The sequence below is a fragment of the Adiantum capillus-veneris genome, unplaced genomic scaffold, assembly GCF_014529385.1.
Source record: "Adiantum capillus-veneris isolate H3 unplaced genomic scaffold, ASM1452938v2 Hic_scaffold_325, whole genome shotgun sequence".
In the NCBI taxonomy this organism is placed as follows: domain Eukaryota; kingdom Viridiplantae; phylum Streptophyta; class Polypodiopsida; order Polypodiales; family Pteridaceae; genus Adiantum; species Adiantum capillus-veneris.
The window spans coordinates 6081880-6100593 of record NW_028221436.1 but is presented as its reverse complement, the minus strand read 5'-3'; the positions used below and the strand labels follow the sequence as shown (position 1 = coordinate 6100593).

Genomic DNA, 18714 nt, shown 5'->3' with positions numbered 1-18714 from the left:
TATCTCAACATGGATCTTTCAAAATGAGAGAAATTTTTTTCCTTTGGGATTTGGTACTACGCCGTGTCTCGCCACTTAGTGCTTTTTCAACTGCCTCTTCTACAGAAACGAGTTGCATAAATCTTTGATGAGCCAGCTTCATTGTATCGATCCAGATTTTCAATGAGAAATCCTTACGACGCTGCATCCCCTTATTTAGTTAAATTATCCATAGGAAGGTTAGGCCGGTTACCTCCTCCGAACTCGGATTGTTTGGAAGGGGGCTAATCCCGCAGCTCGTGGCAACTCCCGTCTAGAAAGATGCTTGGGGAAGCCTTTTTTTTTATCGGTTGATTGATCATGAACCGAGGAGTCCCGAGGTGTAGATAGTCGCACGTGGTGGCAGATCACAGCCATATTATTAAAAGCTTGTGGCAAAAAGGAATTACGCTCCGACGCTTGAAAGTAGTATTCCAAAGCTTTTGCATGGTTACCATTACTGGTATGAATAGGACCTATATTGTGGGGTATGTAACTTCGGTCGTAAGAATCAATCTCCAAACGCATGGCTTTGTAGTAACTTCCCGAAGCTTCTGCATATTCTCCCTCTGATTGGGCCGACATCCGTTACGGTTGCTTACGCAGAAAAGCCCCGATTCAAAACCGCACGTGAAACTTCTGTATCATACGGCTCCTCCTGCCCAATTTAATTTACGAGGAAGCAATTTGAGAAGTTTCATTACTCCTGCTCTTGATAAGATTTCTAACCAGGCGGGGGTTAGTGTATGACAAAATCGGTATCTAACCATCCTTCTTACAAGGAGTTTTCTTTTTTTATTGGATCGATTGCGTTGCCGTCAATGAATTAGTGGTAGCTAAACTCCCTGGCAATTTCTTCGTTCCCAACGCTTTGTTTCTCAGAGGATTATTCCCCGGCAATCTCCGATGATCTAAGGGATATCCCAAAATACAAACGGGATGGTTGCTTGTTACCCCAATCGCAATTAGTCGTTATCGCGACTCCGGAGTTGTCGAAAACGCATAACATCTTTTGAATTAAGAGGTTGACGAAGAGTTTGTATTGCCGATTTCTCTAGTGGTGTATACCCCCTCCACGCTTACTCCTAAGATTTCCACGTATCACCAATTAACAGGTTTAACCTCCTGCTTGCTCGATACCTCGATCCGCGGGAGACGGGAGCCGTAGCTTGCGGGGCTGCATCAATCGTGGATACGCAACCGAAGGATTTGTTCGGCATTCGAAAAACACCTTTCTCAAATGTGGGCTTTTCAAATTGAGAGTTTTCTCCAATTAAGTGGGAATAGTGCTAAATTACCTCCCTTCTCGAATCGCACCATCCCTGTAGTATATAGAAGCTTCCCTCTCCCTCTTAGTAGTAGGTAGAATTCGTATGAGAATATCCGCTAGAATTGTGAAAGTTTTATCAATAAAATTATCATTTCTCTGCGACCTAGGCATAATCAAAATTACTCCTTGTTTTCTTTTTATTACTTTCACCTATTACTAATCCGTCAGTTGAAATTACGGAAGAAAGGTAAGAAATCTATTTGGAGAATAACTTGGAAGAGAGAAGTAGTCGAGTGATAAGTGGAATGAGATTTTAATTGGTGTCGGAAACTTCCGTCACGTTTCACCCCTATTTCGAGGGGTACTTAGTGAAACGGATACCCGCAAATTACTTGCCACTTCATCGCCTAAAGTCATAAAATAAAATCAGAGGTTTCACTGGTGAAATATCGCAGCTCGGGGAAAGGTGGCCGAGTGGTTTAAGGTGTGGCACCGGAAATGCTATGTAGATTTCTAGCTACCGAGGGTTCGAATCCCTCCCTTTCCTATTTCTATTATTACTTTCTCGGGATACTTTTGTCTATTCCTTGAAATGTAGTTGAACAATTATCTTGGAAAAGATGAAGTCGGAATAAGAGTTTTAATCTGTTCCGGATACGGTAAAAAGGAGTTGAAAGAATACTTCAACAAAAACGATAGATGGGGGCTACTCTATCTCTTCACTTCGGTATCAAATGGACCGAAATAGCGCATAACTATAACTGGGAAACAACGTCGTGGGCCAAATCAACTTTTTTTTTAATCGGAAAATATTCCGTCACCCTCGAAACTAGAAGAGAAGGTTTTTAAATTTCAAGACTTAGAGGATTAAGAGGTAGACGGAATAGCTTTTCATGACTTTCTGCTAATCCGCCCCCCAACTTGCATCATTCGGAGTTTTCCAACTAAGTATTTTCAGGACAAATATCTACAAAGTATTTGATTGAATCGAATAAAAGCTTCTTCTACTAAGCTTTTCGAGAGTAATACTCAACAACTAACAATTCATTGATATCCAAATTGACGGATTCCCGGTTGACCAGATGGTTGACTAATCCCGTTGGTTCACCCGTTTTCGAAATAGACAGAGTTAGGTGATCTGGTACTTCGTTCCCACTGAGAGACTCACTCTTCGGAGCATTGGCAGAAGTTGGTCGGTTCCGAATACTGATAATATCCCTAGGTTTACATCGATAGCTTGGTATATCCACAACGCGATGGTTTACCAAAATATGTCTGTGACAAACCAGCTGTCGGGCAGCGGGAATTGTGGAAGCCATGCCTAACTGAAAAATAATATTATCCAGACGCATCTCAAGCAGTTGCAACGGAACTTGACCTGTCGAACCCCTAGTTCTTCTAGCAATGCGAACATATCTTAGTAATTGGCGTTCTGTCAATCCATAGTTAAGACGTAATCTCTGTTTGGCTTCCAAACGCACGCAGAATTGAGAAATCTTTCTCGACGTTGATTGGTCAACAGCAAGTCGAAATTCCCCCAAGTTAGACGTATTACTCTTACCCGTACCCGTAAGTCCTGGCAAATTTTTTAGACGACGCATCAATTTTAGACGAGGTCCTCGATACCGAGACGTAAAAACTCCTTTTCTATAAAATAAAATGAATGTTTTCCAAGTGGCAAAAAAAAAACTATGGGGTCGGCACGGAAATATTATTCATATCCACCACCAAATTTGGTAGAAGTTAATTGAAAATAGTATCTGTAGAAATCATAACATATAGTTAAAAAAATTGATAAATATCCACTTCGACTTGTTAAAAGTATTTGAATAGGAAAGATGGGTGGAGTAGACGGAGATTCATTACTGGTGCATACAAAAATTTGTACTGAATGAGATGAATACGTTATGGCATATACATTTACATAAAGATTCTGTAAAGGAAACTTGCATATAGTAATGTGACAGGTGTATTGCTTCGAGTACTGTGTCCATATATACTTACTTTAGTGCTGAAGAGAAAAAAAAAAGTGGAGGATAAGTCAATTGTTGCCAATTGATAGACAGAGTTTCTCGTGCGTATTCCCATTCTTAGCGAACGGGAGGCAAGGTTGGGAAAGAGCGCTGTAGAACAGAAGCGAAAAAAGTAGAATGTTTAGATTAGACATGCGCATATTTGTACATATGTGCTAATCTTTCCCACTTGATGACTTTTCACCTGGATAGAATGGAAGCAAGTTGACAAATAAAAGGAAAGTGCACCAAAATTACTTTGAACTTTCGATAATGAGGAAATATCTAGGTATTTTCCTTCGCGGTTCCTTGGGGCCTAAAGGTGGGGATATGGCGAAATGGTAGACGCAGCGGACTCAATCGGATTGAGCCTAGGTATGGAAACGTATCAAGTGGCAACTCCCAGATTCAGGGAAACCTGGGATTATTCAGCAGGCAATCCTGAGCCAAATCCCGTTCCACGTTGTGGAGTAGTGATCAGATCGCTAAAAAAGCGGGATAGGTACAGAGACTCGAAGGGGGTTATTCTAGCGGGCGAACTATTAATAACTAGTTTTCAAATATTGAAATGTTCGATGTGGTTGGCCGCATGAGGTAAAGCAGATAGAAAGATTGAAGTGGAGTTGGGAAAAAGGATTTCAGTCTTCGGAAGCAAGCTCATTTTAATGAGCTTAAAAAAAGCAGTCATACGCGGAATCGGGCCAATATTCAGTCTCAAAAGCACTAAGTATACCTACTATCTCATATTGGTGCCGCCAGTTCTGACATCTCCCCCCCCACCCGTCCTACCTAAGATCTCATCACATTTCTACGACTACTCTTCCCCCCTCAACGGATGAACCGGCAACAAATCTAATTTTTTTTTTTCGCGAATAAAGGTAGAGCCCCATTCTACAAAGTTACCTATAATATAGGAGTGACGCAAGTTGCAGTAGAAGGAAAATCCGTTGGCTTTGGCCGTGAGGGTTCGATTCCCTCTATCCCCAGCAGTGAAACGTATTGGTTTTTTCATTTTCATTAGCATCAAATCCGATTGATCTAATTGCAATCAAAATTTGGGAAATCAATTTAAACCCGCTTGTTTTACCCATCAACGCATTTTGCAGATCAGCCATTCAGGCAGTTCAAATCCCTGAATGGCTTGATCAAACCCGAGTCTTCGGGTCTTACAGACAGCGTTAAACAAATCGGCAGAAACAAAATTGCAAATTTGATGAGTTGGGCAAAGACCCGAAAGCAAAGTTGCCTAATCTAAACTGTTTTGAAAACGAAACCTATACAAGTTGGCCGGGATAGCTCAGTTGGTAGAGCAGAGGACTGAAAATCCTCGTGTCACCAGTTCAAATCTGGTTCTTGGCAACTAAGAGAGAATTTTTTTCCCAAGTTGAGAAAACTGGTTTGAACCTATATTATAGGAACGAAATCCTCCTGGGAAAAGCTAGTTAGAAACTGAGATATTTTTGAATAACTGGATGAATCATTTGAGCTCCAATTTTGCCTGAAATTGCGTAATAGGTTGGGTAGAAAAAAGTTTTAATACTGAGTTTCTCCGTTTCTATTCAATTTAGTAGGCATCTTGTAACTCGTAGAAATTGGGTACCACGTAATCCTTACGGAGCGGCCAGCCAATCCAACTTTCAGGCATTAGTATACGCCTAAGGTACGGATGTCCTTGATAAATTATTCCTAACATGTCATAAGATTCACGTTCCTGGAATTCGGCACTTTTCCAAACCCAATAAACCGAAGGTATTTGAGGATTTGTTCTTGAAACAAAGACTTTTGCACATATTTCCTCGGGTTGATCCGACTGGTCTTGCATCTGAGTCAAGTGATACACACTAACTAGAGACCCCCCGGCGTTGCGTCGTAAGCACATTGAGACCGTAGATAGTTGAATCCGTAAGCATATGGGGCAACAGCTGTAGACAACCACTCTTCCGACTTGACTTCCAAAATCTCGACACCTCTGTAGTCGTAACCCAAAGGTCGATGTGAGAAATTGTGTTTGGTTAACCAGGCAGATAATCGACCTCGCGTTTTTAGATTAAACTTCTCTTTATCAACGGTGTTCATGTTAGTTAGCACCTCTTTATGTTCTGCTGATCCCTCCAAAAAGAGTAGAATTAATCATTAAATTGCTGATTTTAATTCATCGTGTTCATTTGCAAACTTTTGACAATTTTCCGAAAAATTGGCTGGCGCCAATTTCGTACCACAATTTTCTCTATCCCAATTGTATTTTCCGGCACAGGTGCCCGGTACGAGATTAAGTTGGTGGCTTATACTAAAGTACTTCGTTCGGATGGGGCGAGACGCCCGGTTCACAAATCTGTTTCGAGCAATTTTCTTGCGGAGTTTCGTTACGGCATCCATGATAGCTTCGGGTTTGGGCGGGCAACCCGGCAAATGAATATCGACAGGAATTAATTTATCTACCCCGCGAACGGTACTGTAGGAATCCGTACTAAACATCCCTCCCGTAATAGTGCAAGCTCCCATAGCAATTACATACTTTGGTTCGGGCATTTGTTCATAAAGTCTTATCGGAGATGGGGCCATCTTCATTGTTATGGTACCAGCGGTGACAATTAGATCCGCCTGTCTAGGACTAGATCTAGGTACCAGACCATACCGGTCAAAATCAAATCGCGAACCTATTAGGGAAGCAAATTCAATGAAGCAACAACTGGTACCATATAAAAGGGGCCATAAGCTTGAGAGTCTGGACCAGTTAGAAAAATCACTAATACTAGCCATAAAAATTGAGTCTGACATACCCCCCTGAAGAGGCAGCTTTGACATCGAATTTGAGAAAGAGTCTTCACCTTTGTATTCAATTTCCTTATGTTCTTTTTATCTAAATGGTCGGAAGTTAACACCATTCCGATGCTCCTTTTCGCCAAGCATAAACCAAGCCGACGATTAGTATAAATATGAATACAATTGCTTCGACGAATGCAAATAAGCCCAATTCCTCGAAAGATGTAGCCCAGGGATAAAGAAATACGGTTTCGACATCGGAGACCGTAAATACCAAGGCAAACATGTAATGACGTATCTGAAATCGAATCCAAGTGTCTCCCTTTGGTTCAATACCTGACTCGTAACTTGTTGACTTTTCTGGCCCCTCCCGGGGGGGGGGCGGCAAACCTGGTAATAGAAAAAGCCAAAAGTGGAATAGATATACAGACTAATAGAAAAATCCGGAAAGAGTCATATTGGTGAGATAAAAACATCCACATACTCCTTTCTTCCCGATAATTACCGCTCTTTGATCCATCTAGGCAGGTTTACCACCTACAACCTCTCCAGAGAAGTGGGTTAGGTGTACAGTCCGCTTCTGTTGGTCACTACTAGAGCTAGTATTACCACATTGAAATTGAAGATAAGCAGGAGATGTAGTTTCATTATTTCGATTTTCTTTTTTTTTTTTTTTTTTTTGAAAAAAAAAAATGAAGGCTACTTACTATTAGTATAGTAAGTACTCCGAGTCGATTGCGTGACATGCACATCGAATTAATTACCTGCTACAAGCAGGAATTGATCCAAATTACCCTTTATGGGTAACATTGGTTTAATGTATGAAGTTGATTAATTTAATTAATTAGGCATATAACTTAAACTGATTGAGCGGATCCTGACCTACCAATCATTCTTTATACCCAGCTTTTCTCTTTCCAAACAGATTAGGGCTATACGGATTTGAACCGTAGACATTCTCGGTTATGCAGATCGGAATAGAAAAACAAATTCTTAAACTGCTTGTTGAACCCAACATGCCACTTTCGCGGCATCGGGCTCTTTAACCAACTGTTCCCCAACCTAATTGGAGGGCAAACAAGCGCTGATATACCAACCTTCGTTTCACAGATAAGTGAGGAGAGATGGTTCCGGATGCTCGATTAATCCTTTTCTTTTACAGATATTCCTTCAAATTAGAAAATTGGGAAGAACTACATGATGAATAAGAACTGAATTAAGCAATCCCGAAGTATTTTGATAAGATTATAAGTTATGTGTTGACACAGGTTTGTCTCTGCTGGGCAGAAATCCAGCTCGCAAGCCTAAATAGTCTCTGTCGCTTGGAGAAGCTAGCTTCGCGAAACCTCCTACACCCGAAAGTTCGTGAAACGAGGAAGAGATTTCGTGTGGTCCTCACATTGTCCAACCATTTGTAGCATTGGAGAAACCAATTATCCACCATATCAACTTTCTGAAATCGATTTGCAATTGATTTGTCTGTCATGCTACTGTTCCTTTGTGGAAAAAAAAAAGTAAGGCAGAGATAGGTCATGCATTGTCTTGTTTTTGCATGAGTCGTTGGGTTTCGACCAATCTTCCAAAAAAACGTCGGCGCACGTGTAAGCGAGGCGCTCTACCGCTGAGCTATAGCCCTTGACAAAACCACTTGGGTAACAATCATGTTACTTGTAACAACTCACCTTTGTCAAGTAAATTAATGGACGGTAAGCGATAAAGTGTATAACCAGTATTTTTTTTTTTCTAGTTCTAGAACTAGAACTTGCTTCGAGCCACTTCTCGCGGGTATAATGAATTCACGCATGTGAATATGTGTCTATCTATGTATAGATACTGAGATATGCAAAAAAAAACTATCTAGTGACAGACCCAAAAATCGTAACTTGAACGCATAGATATTTGACATCGGCCTACTTAACTCAGCGGTGAGAGTATCGCTTTCATACGGCGAGAGTCATTGGTTCGAATCCAATAGTAGGTAACACTTATTAGATACCGCGACTACTAAATAGGCATCGAATCGGTACCTAATAAGATTAGTCGGTACCTAATAAGATAAGTTTTCACTGTTTGCAAGATTTGTTGAACGCGGAGCACCGTAACACTATTAAAATACGGGATTCTTGCACCGAATTGGGAATATCATATTAGGTTTACAAAAGAAAAGACAAACTAAACGATAGTTGAAGCTTCCAATCTGGCTTTAGCTCTTTTAAATGTCAAGTTGGCTTCTATTAGCTTTCTCCTGCCTTCTGCTTCAGCTAACTCGGCTTGAGCCGTTTGAAAACTTTTTCGAGCTTCCTCAGGATCAATTTCGCTAGCTCTCTCTGCCTCGTTGACTAATATTATCACTCGATTATTATCTATCATGGCGAAGCCACCCATCGGTGCCATTGCAGACCATTGCTTATCACTACGTATTTTTAAAACCCCCATATCCAAAGCTGCAAGGAGGGGTGCATGATTAGGTAGTATGCCAATCTGACCACTATTGGTGGATAAAATAATTTCCCATACCTCAGAATTCCAAACTATTCGATTAGGAGCCATTACACAAAGACTTGATACCATACCTCTTATTGACCCCCCGCTTGCAAAGCCGCGGCTTTTGCGGCGGCTTCATCAATATTGCCAACTAAATAAAAAGCTTGCTCGGGGAGATTATCCAACTCTCCAGGAAGAATCATTTGAAATCCCTTAATTGTTTCTGGTAAACTAACATATTTACCCGGAGAACCCGTGAATACTTCCGCTACAAAAAAAGGTTGTGATAGGAAACGCTCTATTTTTCGAGCTCTAGCTACAGTCAAACGGTCCTCTTCGGATAACTCGTCTAGTCCGAGAATAGCTATAATATCTTGAAGTTCCTTGTAACGCTGCAAAGTTTGCTTAACCCCTTGTGCCGTCTCATAATGCTCCTCACCTACAATCCAAGGCTGCAACATAGTTGAAGTCGAATCTAACGGATCTACGGCCGGATAGATACCTTTTGCCGCTAAGCCCCTCGAAAGCACAGTTGTAGCATCTAGATGTGCAAATGTTGTAGCGGGGGCTGGGTCAGTTAGATCATCTGCAGGTACGTAAACAGCTTGAATGGAAGTTATTGACCCTTCCTTAGTAGAAGTAATTCTTTCCTGTAAAGATCCCATTTCTGTCCCAAGGGTCGGCTGATAACCCACGGCCGAAGGCATTCTACCAAGTAATGCTGAGACCTCCGACCCCGCCTGAACGAAGCGAAAAATGTTGTCAATGAACAGAAGTACATCTCGCTTATTGATATCTCGGAAATATTCCGCCATTGTTAGAGCAGTTGAGCCAACTCTCATACGAGCTCCCGGTGGTTCATTCATCTGACCATAAACCAAAGCCACTTTTGATTCCGATATATTTTGTTCATTAATAACTTTTGACTCTTTCGTTTCCATGTAGAGGTCATTACCCTCACGTGTACGTTCCCCCACCCCGCCGAATACAGATACACCTCCATGAGCTTTCGCAATATTGTTGATTGATTCCGTGATAAGAACTGTCTTCCCAACTCCGGCTCCGCCAAATAAACCAATTTTTCCACCTCGACGATAGGGGGCCAAAAGATCTACAACTTTAATCCCCGTTTCAAAAATCGATAGCTTGGTATCCAATTGGGTAAATGCCGGAGCGGATCTGTGAATTGGAAATGTTGCACTATTTTGAACGGGACCCAAATTGTCTACGGGTTCACCGAGGACATTGAATATTCGGCCGAGAGTAGTTTCACCAACGGGAACACTTAGAGGAGCTCCCGTATCAACAGCGCCCATACCTCTCATTAAACCATCTGTGGCACTCGTGGCTACGGCTCTTACTTCATTGTTACCTAACAATTGTTGAACTTCACAAGTAACATTAATCTCCTGGCCCGCCGAGTTTCGTCCTTTGACTACTAGTGAGTTGTAGATGCTAGGCATTTCCCCAGGGGAAAAAGCTACATCCAATACTGGTCCAATGATCTGGGTGATGTAGCCCACGTTTTTTTCCACCAATTCAGAAATTTCGAAAAGGGGAGAACTGATTTTCATAACTGTTTCGGTGTGTTTCCTTTATTCTTTATTTAGTTGCTGAATCGATAGAAGTATGTGGTATTTCGCCGCCAATTGGTCGTTGATAAGAATAGAGGTCCACTCATTTTACCTTTACTTGCCCCCCCCCCCAATTTGGGAATGGGTCTACAAAAAAATAAGATGAAGCGATAAAAGGAGTCTGGGATTGAAAAGAGTTTTTTGTTTTTTCACGACCTAAATACCCGCGAAATTAGTGCTCCATCTAGCAAATTTTTACTATGGGTTCATTTTGTTTTTCTCTTTCCGGATCTTCCAGACGTAAGGGGGACCAATCCTTAGTTAGTTTGTAATCCACGCACCAGTCTAACCACGAACGGATTCCCGAGTCAATGTCTCGGGGTAGAACGAAATGACCCTCGTTTAGCAGTTTATGTGGGAAACCGTGATGATTAGTTGCACCCCGCATCGGACGCGGTATAAAATAATAATGTTCCATTTCCAAAGTGGATTCTTCACAGGTATACGTATTGTGTGGAGGTTGAATTCCCAAACCCACCTCACGTCTTACGTCGAAATACTCTACCTATGCCGAGCAGATCTCCTCATTACAAGATTTACTATTTCAGTCATAGGGAGGAACAAACTCATGTCGCCACAAACGGAGACTAAAGCAGGTGTTGGATTCAAAGCTGGTGTCAAAGATTACCGATTGACCTATTACACTCCCGAATACAAGACCAAAGACACTGATATCTTAGCGGCTTTCCGAATGACTCCACAACCTGGAGTACCGGCTGAAGAAGCCGGAGCTGCAGTAGCTGCAGAATCTTCAACGGGTACATGGACTACGGTATGGACAGACGGACTTACTAGTCTTGATCGCTACAAGGGCCGGTGCTACGATATCGAACCCGTAGCTGGAGAGGAGAATCAGTATATTGCATATGTAGCTTATCCCCTGGATTTATTTGAGGAAGGTTCCGTCACTAATATGTTGACTTCTATTGTAGGAAATGTCTTTGGCTTTAAGGCCCTACGCGCCTTGCGTCTGGAAGACTTACGAATTCCTCCCGCTTATTCCAAAACTTTTCTAGGCCCCTCACGGTATTCATGGAAAGGTGGAAAAAATAAAAAAATATAAATATGGTATATTGGGATGTACAATCAAGCCAAAATTGGGCTTGTCCGCCAAGAATTATGGTAGAGCCGTTTATGAGTGCCTCCGCGGTGGACTTGATTTTACAAAAGATGATGAAAACGTGAATTCCCAACCGTTTATGCGATGGAGAGATCGATTCTTATTTGTAGCAGAAGCTCTCTTCAAATCCCAGGCCGAAACCGGCGAAATCAAGGGACATTACTTGAATGCCACTGCGGGTACGTGTGAAGAGATGATGAAAAGAGCTGTTTTTGCTAGAGAATTGGGTGCACCAATTGTCATGCATGACTACCTGACGGGGGGGTTTACTGCAAATACCAGCTTAGCCTTCTACTGCAGAGACAATGGGCTACTTCTGCACATCCACAGGGCGATGCATGCTGTCATCGATAGACAGAAAAATCACGGTATACATTTTCGTGTATTAGCCAAGGCATTACGCATGTCCGGTGGAGATCACATCCATGCTGGAACTGTAGTGGGCAAATTGGAAGGCGAACGAGAAGTTACCCTAGGATTTGTCGACTTACTCCGCGACGATTACATTGAAAAGGATCGTAGCCGTGGCATCTATTTTACCCAAGATTGGGTATCCATGCCAGGTGTATTCCCCGTAGCTTCGGGAGGTATCCACGTTTGGCACATGCCTGCCTTAACCGAATTTTTTGGGGATGACTCCGTCCTACAATTTGGCGGGGGAACATTGGGACACCCCTGGGGAAATGCACCCGGTGCCGTAGCTAACCGAGTTGCATTAGAGGCTTGCGTACAGGCCCGTAATGAAGGCCGCGACCTCCCGCGAAGGTAACGAAATCATCCGTGAAGCTAGTAAGTGGAGTCCAGAATTAGCTGCCGCATGCGAAATATGGAAAGCAATCAAATTTGAATTTGAGACAATTGATACGTTGTAAATAAGTGCAAATTGCCAAATTTCTTTGCTTTGCTCTAGCACCTGTCCGGAAAGAGAAATGATTATGAGACATACTAGGAGTATCAGGAAATAAATTTTCTTACTGATATTCCTGGTACTTCCAAGTTAGGTTGGTGGCTAAATAAGGGTAAGCGCGTGTATTCAAAACACAGATCCGAGGGTTCGAATCCCCACCAATTCATATCAAAAATGAGAGAGAATAATTAACGGCCCTATGTCGTACTTGATAATGATTTACTTGGTCATCCAATTTCATTATGTATGATTTCCAATATATTGTTTTACTCGTTTCATTGGATAATTGGAATTAAACACCTAAAATATGACTGATTAAGTAGCTGAAACAATTAGCAAATCTTCAATCTTTGTCAATGAACTCGGAGCTAGTCCCAATTTGCTGGTACCCTCCTCAATTGAACGAAGATTCCGCCGCTTCAAGAAAGAAAGAAATTGGGGATTTGTTTGTTATACAAGCTAACAAAACGAATGAGGAGATTGTTACGTCTGTAATAAATTGGTTTGAAGATAGGCAAAAATTTGGTGGATTAATTGGAGCTTTTCTTGAAGAAGCTACAAGAAGCTCTATGACAAATGAGAGAGATAGACGAATAAGCGTCAACGCAAACAAGGGATTATGGGCTCGGTGTGATAACTGTGGAAATATGCTTCATGTAAAATTTTCGAAACAAAATAGAAGTGTTTGTGAAGAACGCGGTTTATCATCTTTCGATGAGTAGTATGGAAAGGATCGAACTCTCAATTGATCCTAACACGTGGATTCCTTTGGATGAAGACATGTCCGCAAGAGACATTTTAAGTTTCTCTGACGAGGATTCTCATGAAACTCGTATACTTCTTTCCCAAGAAAAGACAGGTTTAACCGATGCTGTTCAAACAGGTATAGGATATCCGAATGGAACACTTATAGCACCTGGCGTTATGGACTTCCATTTTATGGGAGGAAGTATGGGTTCCGTAGTGGGTGAAAAAATTACTCGTTTAATTGAATATGCCACTCAAAGGCTTCTGCCACCAGTTTTGATTCGTGCCTCTGGGGGAGCGCGTACGCAGGAAGGGACGTTGAGCTTGATGCAAATGGCTAAAATTTCTTCTGTTTTGCAACTCTATCAGGTTCAAAATAAATTGCTTTACATATCCGTTCCTACTTATCCAACCACAGGTGGTGTTACTGCCAGTTTCGGGATGTTGGGAGATATAATTATTGCCGAATCTAAAGCCTATATCGCATTTGCAGGTAAGAGGGTAATTGAATAAACGTTGCGCCAGAAGATACCTGACGGTTTTCAAGCAGCTGAATCTTTATTTGATAACGGGCTACTCGATTCAATCGTTCCACGTAATCTTCTGAAGGGTGTTTTGAGCGAAATATCTGGGCTTTACTTATCAGTTCCTTATAACAAGAATTGAGGAAAGGAAGGTTTAATTTGTTCTTGTACCACTTCCCGCGGATACGTATCTTATCTATTTACCAAGGGACGTTCCTTTGCCGTCGGTGTATTTCTCAAAGAATCCCGTGAGACAAAATATTTTAATTAAATTAATTTTGTAGATTGGGAAGCCCTTCCCTTTAAGGGACGGAGGGAATATCATTAGGTACTAGAGGGAGTAGTAGAACGGAAATACGTTGCCGTATAAATATTTTTTTTTTTTTTGCGAGGCAATTTCACCATGACAGCATCTTACCTACCCTCCATTTTAGTACCACTAGTAGGTATATTGCTTCCAGCAGTTACAATGGCCTCTCTTTTCCTATATATAGAACGGGATGAAATCCTGTAATCTTCTCCCGAGATAGACTGAAAGTGGGTCTGCCACTCTGCTCTTCCTACAAAGTAAATTACCTATCTATCTTTAGCCAAACCCCAATCGGGGTGACCCCATCGCCTAATACCCCTGCCTGATTTTTCCGCCAGTCAAATATGTTGGTTGATACTATCGCAATCTATGTCTCATTCTCGCTTTCAATAGAATTGGGATATAGATTGATCATCTATTGACAAGTGGAATAATTCACTTTGAAAGAGTTGACAAATCATAAACTATAGCTGCAACTTATTCCTTTATCGCCTGATGCAGGCGAAATAGAAGTAGACAAATGGACGGCAGAACAAAAGGGAGGTAGAAATAAATCCAACGATAAAATCAAAGCATTTATTACGCAATTTGAGGAAATAATAATGATGAATTCCCGCCCTACATGGATCCAAGTAGAGTTCATAAGAGGATCACGTACGTTTGTAAATTTGTGTTGGGCCTGCATCCTCGTCTGTGGAGCAACAGGTTTTTTACTCGTTGGATTTTCTAGTTGCATTGGCAAAGATCTGATCCCCATACTTTCGTCCAAACAGATTGCATTTATTCCCCAAGGTCTTGTAATGTGTTTTTACGGGATTGCCGGCCTCTTCCTTGGATTATATCTATGCTGTACCGTTTTTTGGAATGTGGGGAGCGGATATAACTATTTTGATAAGCGGGAGGGTATTTCTTCCATCTTTCGATGGGGCTTTCCTGGTAAGAACCGCCGTATACACATCCGACTCATACTGGGAGATATTGAAGCGGTTGGTTTAAGAAGTCAAGAAGGTCTTTTTCCAAGTCGGATTCTCTACCTAAAAGTGCGGGGTCGGCAAAGTATTCCTCTCACCAGAATCGGCGAAAATTCAACTCCGGAGTATATGGAGGAAAAAGCTGCCGAGCTTGCTCGTTTCTTACGTATATCAATCGAGGGATTTTGAAATTCAATCTGAAAATCCTATTTTTTTTTTACGGAAATTTTTTGCGAAATAGTGCAAAAGGGCGATAAGAAAGAAAGATTTTGAGCATATTTTAGAGAAATAGAAAATAACTTAATTTTAAAATGAGAATTTACCTGACGCGTCTCCTATTTTGTTTTGCAAATTTTCTCCCAAGGTTAATGGAGAATTAATGTATGAAATTATGTCAGTGGAAACGGACACTTATCCGATGGTTTTTAAATACCCCACATCGTTCTTTGGATAGAGCTTATGAAGCTAGTAAGCATCTGCAACCCAATTTTCCGTCTTTTACACAACTGAAGTTATTTTCCATGGCGGCGGGTAATTCTTCATGGGCCCGAGCAGCTTTTACTTTTAAAGCTACGGTTTTCAAAAAATCTAGATATGTCATATATTACAGTCTTCTGGAACACAGATTTAGTCTATCTCTTTGGGGAATACTTAAATATTCAGGGATTTATTTTTGTACGGAGATCCTTCGGTCATTTCCGAAAAAGCGCTGCAAATCCCATCCCTATCGTGTAGACGGCTATCCGGCAGGAAGTTGTTTAGATCCGCCTCTGCATGAACCTCTAGATACTTCAACTCCCAAGAAGATATCTTTAGTGTCTTGTTCTAATTCTTACATGCGTAACAAAACAGATAATGGAAAGGTAGGATCTAGGAATGTATCGGAATACAAACTCGAAGGCGATTTTGCCTCTACAAGTAAATCCATTTATTACAAGTTAAATAATCTGGAGAAAATGAATAGAAAATTAGCTTGGATCGAAGCCGTTTCGAGTGAGTTTTCTTTTTGGGAAAAACTTCGTTCCAAACAAATCTTTCCATTTCAAAATGAAAAAGATTTGATTGCAGAACCGTTTAACTACGAATTAGCAGTTTCTCACCGCCGTCCAGTAATTTACGAGTCAATTAGTTTGGTGCCTCGGTCTGTAACTCGTACCTTATCCAGATTCAAGGCGGAGTTAACAAATCAATCAAATTTAAATTTATCAGTCCATAATAAATTTGATTTAGCTAAGAACCAAGCCTCTGTTTCCCTCCAATATGTTGGATTCCTTCTCTTTCTTTTCCCGATTCAAATTGCTATAGAAAATTGGTTTTTGGAACCCCGGATTAGGGGTTGGTGGAACATACGTCAAATCCAATTATTTTCAAACGTGTTTCAGGAAGAAAACGCTTTGAAGCAGCTCCGAGAAGCAGAGGCATTATTCCGGTTAGACGATGTGATTGGCAACTTGGCAGATACGCAGTTGCAAAATTTTGATACGGATGCGCGCAACGAAACTACTCGATTAGCAATGACGTATGACGAGCTAAATATTCAGCTACTACTGCGGCTAGCAACCAACGCAATTAGCATTGCCACTTTATTTCCCCTACTGATATTCGGGCGAAAGAGACTCGCGGTTTTAAATTCCCGGATTCAAGAGTCATTTTATAGTTTAAATGACACAATGAAGGCGTTTTCCATCCTTCTATTAACTGATTTATGTGTAGGGTTTCACTCGCCCCATGGTTGGGAAATACTAGTACAGTCCCTTTTCGAATATTTTGGGTTGACTCCCAATAAATATGTAACTCCTCGCTTCGTCTCAACCTTTCCAGTTATTTTAGATACGCTATTTAAGTATTGGATCTTTCGTCACTTAAATCGAACATCTCCTTCAATTGTAGCAACTTATCATACAATGAGTGAATGACAACCATTCTTATGAATTTTTTGTTATTTCCGCTCCTTATTTAATTTAGTTGGATTTGTACCTCCCCCCTGCTCATTGTCGTTTGCCACCCGTTAGTGAGAAAATGGAAGGAATGTAGGGAAGGAAAGAATTGGAGAAGGAATAGACTTCCTAACATTCTACAATGTCACGACCTGGTTGTACAAATATTCAGGACTAATTATTGACCTATGCAAACAGCGATTACCAAAAGTGGATGAAGGAATGGTGGATTTTATCACTGGCGGCATTAATCAGTTTTGGCAAATTAAGCTGTCCATCTGTATCAAATGCATATCCAATTTTTGCGCAACAGAACTACGAAAATCCACGCGAAGCCACAGGTCGTATTGTGTGTGCCAATTGTCATTTAGCCAAAAAAACTGTTGATCTTGAGGCTCCGCAATCTGTTCTTCCCGATACTGTATTCGAAGCAATTGTTAAGATTCCTTACGACACGTGGATAAAATAAGTACTAGCAAATGGTAAAAAGGGGGGGCTGAATGTCGGCGCCGTTCTCATCTTACCCGAAGGATTTGAATTAGCTCCCCCTAATCGTATTCCAACCGAATTAAAAAATAAATTAGGAAAATTATCGTTTCAAACTTACCGACCCGGTGAAAAAAATATAATTGTCGTAGGTCCAGTACCGGGCAAGTTATACAGCGAGATTATATTCCCAGTTTTATCACCAGACCCCGGTACCAATAAAGAAGCACATTTTTTAAAATACCCTATTTACGTAGGGGGAAACAGGGGGAGGGGACAAATCTATCCGGATGGGAGCAAGAGTAACAACACGGTTTATACCGCTTCAGCGACGGGAAAAATAAAGAGGATTACTCGGAAAGAGGGAAAAGGTGGGTACGAAATTATCATTGAGGAGTCATCCGGGGGTCGTGAAGCAATTGATGTTGTACCTCCCGGCCCCGAACTTATTGTTTCGGAAGGTGAGTTTGTTAAAGCGGATCAACCGTTAACTAATAACCCCAATGTCGGGGGATTCGGTCAGGGAGAAGTAGAAATCGTACTACAAGATCCCCGTCGGATCCAAGGTCTCTTAGCTTTCTTTGCATCGGTTGTTTTAGCACAGATTTTTCTTGTGCTTAAGAAGAAACAGTTTGAAAAAGTCCAGTTGGCTGAAATGAATTTCTGATTACATCCTTTTCCGGGATCCACCCCCCCCCTCACAGCAGATAAACCATTTGAATCGCTGCTCTACCGGGTGTATGAAAAAACGTCATTTCTTACTTCGTTACTCGGGGTTCCGGACGTGATCTGTTAATTGTTAGCAGTTAGTCAATTTGAGCAGGTGTTCTTGGATAAACAAACGAGGGAGAGGTCAGCTTACAATTTACATAGTGGGATGTGTATGGTCAGTTGTACCTGCTGATGGACAAGTTGATTTGGAGAATTTTGCAGAGTCGGGAATGTTGGTGAAATCGGCACCACCAACACTCCCGAGACTACCAAAATGTCTTTCCCAGGGTAATTAATTTACGCTATTTTTAACCCGACTCTGTCAGATTTGAATCAGCAATTTACAAATGCAGCGGAATAAATGAAAGAGAGAGGTTGAAAACAAAAATTCTGACGAACTCACTTACATATTAATAATTTTTAATAAAAAATTTTGTTGATTTATCAGTATATAGGTAGTATGCTAAAAATTTTGAAATAATACTAATAGGATTAGTTACTAGCAAAGTTTGCTACGTATACGTAAAGATTTAATCTTTTTTTTTTCCTCTCCTCTTTCTTAGTTAGAAAGAGAAGAAAAACCGGAAACTTTGTTTGTGAAATTGGAATTTGGTACAACTTTCCTACTTAATTCACAGTTGAAGCAGGGGAAAAGGTAGGTGTTGACTACTTACTGACTTACACCTCCACAAATTTTTTCTAGAGAGATGATCCTAACCCCGAATAAGCTCCGTAAAAAAATACACCCGGCAAACCTATCACAAGTGTACCGGCTACAGTACCTACCAACCGCAAGGGAACCCTTCCAGTGGTATTTGTC

General features: G+C 41.2%; 2 non-coding genes across 2 annotated transcripts; both read left to right on the top strand.

Moving 5' to 3' along the window:
- The first annotated feature begins 1748 nt into the window (after nucleotides 1-1748).
- TRNAS-GGA (transfer RNA serine (anticodon GGA)) lies at nucleotides 1749-1835 on the top strand. The gene has a single exon. It is a non-coding gene; the product is annotated as a tRNA-Ser (tRNA).
- Nucleotides 1836-4586: 2751 nt separating this feature from the next.
- On the top strand, nucleotides 4587-4659 carry TRNAF-GAA (transfer RNA phenylalanine (anticodon GAA)). The gene has a single exon. It is a non-coding gene; the product is annotated as a tRNA-Phe (tRNA).
- Nucleotides 4660-18714: the final 14055 nt, after the last annotated feature.